Genomic DNA, 3,767 nt, shown 5'->3' on the forward strand with positions numbered 1-3,767 from the left:
GCACAATTTGTCGTTGCGGGCCACAGAAAATGATACGGTGGGCCATAACTGGCCCCCGGGCCTCGAGTTTGACACCAGTGGTCTAGGGGTATCAATTTTGCTTTGGGTGTGAGAGGTCTGGGGTTTAACTCCCAGATGATCCCTTCGTTAAAACATTGCTGTTGATCAACTAGCCCCATTTCATCTGAGGTGCATGTCACATGGGCTGTCAATTGAAACGAAACGGGTTGTGTTCATTTACCTTGGGTCTCTTGAATCTGTTGTTTCGATTCTCATCACTTGAATCTGCCGTCATGTGTCATCCATTGCGCCACTCACCCTACAAGACTGTATCGACTGTAAACTTGTGTGGAAAACTGTCATTGTCCAAAGGAAGGCTGCTTAGCAACAGTGACCAGCAGACAAATTCATCAAAGTAATTTGATTATACCATAACCCGGATTCGAATGGAACACAACCATTAACCACTACACGATCATGGCCTGTATGCAGTAGCGTTAAATAAGTTGCGCATATTGGCCATGATCATATAGTGGTTAGTACTCGGTGTTGTGGCTGCAGCAACCCTGGTTCGAATCAGGGTCATGGCATACTCAAATAACTATGTGGAATTTGTCCCTTGCTCACTATTGCTGAACAGCCATCTTTTGGACAATGACGATTTTCCTCACGTTTGCGGTCGATAGCCTTAACTTGTAGGGCGAATGGCGCAATGGATAAAGCATCATGGCATATTCAAATAATGTCACCCATTTTTTTTTTGTTTTTCATTTTTGCAAAAGTGTTACACACAAGTTTATAAGCCACATATTCCTGTGGGGCTCGTGGAGCAATGGATAACGCATCTGTCTACAAATCAAAAGATTCCAGGACTCCTGGCCAGCTCACATACCATTTTGTGGTCAACATTAGCTATGTGTAATTTATGTGAACTTTTGGGTTGAAGTAACTCACAGACACCATCAAAAAATAGTCTTTCCAATTTTGTCTGATCTCAAGTCTTAGGAATCATCGGATCTGCGTAGTTATTGGATAGTTCAACCAACATTTTAACATCGACATTCTTTCATGGTCTGCCTGGGTGTCGTGGCTGAAGTTCCTAGAGAAAAGACCCTAAACATGCAACTGCATATTGGCCATAATATAGCAATGAGGCGGCTGCAACCCCAGTTTGAATCTGGTTAATAGCAGAATAAACTTGTTGCAGTTATTTTTTATTCACCCTAAACAGTCTTACGTTGGACCATGACAAATTTACATACACACAAGCTTACAGAAAATGACAACTTCCCGTGGGGCTAGTGGCTTGTTTCTTGCTCTGAACAGACAGGCAAAACGATTCCTAGCATTTACTAATCAAGTCCTAACCAATTCCTGTGTGTATGGGGGGGCAAAGGAACCAATCAGATGGCCCGAATCCATGCATGGCGGATGATGGCAGTGATCAACACAGATATTTGAGAAGTGAAATGAAGTTTATAGGATTTGCAGACAGTGTGCAATCATTATTTAAACAAAAGAGGCAGGTGCATACATTTGGAAACTCCAACAGAAAAATGACAGCAATATTTAGTAGATCCTCCTTTTGCAGAAATAACTGCCTCTAAACCAGTGGTTCTTAACCTGGATTTGGTCAAACTCTAGGGGTTCGGTGAGTCGGTCTCAGGGGTTCAGCAGAGCCTCCACTGCGGAGGTCCGAACACACCAGATTTATAAATTCGTGATAAAGCATATCTGAACTGGTCTCGCAAAGGCAATAGCAGAAGTCACACCGATTTGCTGGTATGTCATTTGTCGTGAATTCATGCATTGTGTTGGTTTTATTCTTTCAGCAAGGTGGTGTTCATGCACTTCTGCATGAGTTCCGCTCTATTCTGGCCCAACTCTTTCGGTGCAGCCGTTGTACATATGATGACCCTGGAAAGTTCTTGGCGAATTATCCATCTTTGCCTTTCATGTTCATCGGGTCTACCATTTTAATAGGTATCTACACTGTGTATTTGGATAGAGACTGCTGAAAGGGGAAGCATATATGCCTCGTGAACTATATTTATTACTGCGGGTGAAGAAGAGTGAACAAATAAGTCATCAGACAAGTTTGCCGATTTATTAGTGCCCAGAAGAGCAGCACTCTGTTCCGTACTGTAACCTGTTAGGTTTGATCCCAGTTCTTTATCTTTAATGCTCGATATGCTAACAGTAATTACCAAGAGGCAGCCTTCACAGTTTAACTATTTGATGTATGCCAGAATGATCGATGCACAGCTGTGGAGCCCTTTCTGCGAGATGCGAAAAAAGGTCCCTCTCCCAGCGCCAAGGTTCCTGCTCTTATACTACTCTGGGCCGCCTTTCTGCAAGGAGGCGACTCTGCCTAGCCTGTGTGATGACGTGTGACCTTGTAGTCTTAACTGAGAGCGACCTCTACATATGTGCAAAGGGTGTCATAGAGAAGAGAAAGCTAATAAAGCAAGAAAAGGGTTGCAGCGATATAACGGCATAGCTCAAGCTACCCAGCTAATCACATGTGCCAAAGAGGCCTATTCTAACAAACCGTTGCTGAGAATGGGTAGACGGGGAAGCCTGTAAGTGAGTCCGTCACTCGCATACTCCATCGCTTCTCGGCCTTTTGGCTAAAATCAAGTGTAGTCTCGGTTCTTGGGTTTGAGGGATTAAGAGAGCTGATCATAGAAGAGAGAATTTTAACCATAAAAGTGGTGCCAAAGAGGCCTATTCTAACAAACCGTTGGTGAGAATGGGTAGAGATAGACTCTTATTGTTCCTCCCACGGAAATCTTTAGTAAAAGGCGAAAGATTTATTCCATCTGAAAAGAAAGAGAGATCTGATAATCTGGGTCAAAACGGGCCACGTCACTGCTGGTCTCACCAAATTCACAGGCGGTCTCACACTCAAATTGTAGCAACCAGTCCTTCTAATACAAACAATAGACGTTGATAGATTTACTATACTTACAAGGACTCAACCTAAATAGAAGGTTTAAACAAGTATTTTGTTTTCATTAATGTCTTTTTTACTTTAAACATCTTTGGCGCACAGGATTGTAGGTACCTGATCAAACCTTCTTTCAAACAGCGTCACCTATCGATTGGGCGTCTATTATGAGTATTGAAGGTAAAAACAGTTGTATGTCTTGGTACGTGTACTTTTGGTATGAGAGAATGGGAAATGATCCCATCTCTGTGTTTTATTTGAAAATGTGTGATTTCATAACTTTATTCAAATCGGGAAACAAAATACGATCGTAATTTCTCAAATGATTTCTCAAATTTCAGAAGTGCTCTATATCTCTCGTGTCGCAAATAATTGAGGCTTTTCTCGTTGCTGGCATGGTTTGGAGTGTAATTTACCTCCACTGTGATGGCGGCGTTCGATATTTGACATTTGAATATAAATCTGTCAATTTACTTTAGAAAGTAAATGTTGTTTTCTAGAAATCTATACTGAGATGTATGAGGAACAACAATCGGGCGTATTCTTAAAAAGACAGACCTATAGCCGACAAAAAGGTTTTGATACGTTCATATCATATGACGAGTCAGGAACGTGGTAATTCCATATTATTTTGCATTGACTAATTTGGTTAATACAGTTTAGCAAGCAAATGCACAGTTCCATAGTACAGTTAATAACATGCTCAAAAGCATTCAGTGTGTCACAGCACCGCAGACCTAAACTCCATGTGCGTACGACTGCGTGTGATTTTTGTTTTAATCAGAAAGACCAGGGGAGAGCGCGAACGCAGTCCACG

The 3,767-nt window shown here is 42.0% G+C and overlaps 1 pseudogene; it reads right to left on the reverse strand.

The window, feature by feature from the left end:
- Positions 1-2,731: 2,731 nt before the first annotated feature.
- Positions 2,732-2,839, reverse strand: LOC125979069 (U5 spliceosomal RNA; annotated as a pseudogene).
- Between the last annotated feature and the right edge of the window lie 928 nt (positions 2,840-3,767).

Source organism: Syngnathus scovelli, chromosome 12, assembly GCF_024217435.2.
Source record: "Syngnathus scovelli strain Florida chromosome 12, RoL_Ssco_1.2, whole genome shotgun sequence".
Lineage (NCBI taxonomy): Eukaryota > Metazoa > Chordata > Actinopteri > Syngnathiformes > Syngnathidae > Syngnathus > Syngnathus scovelli.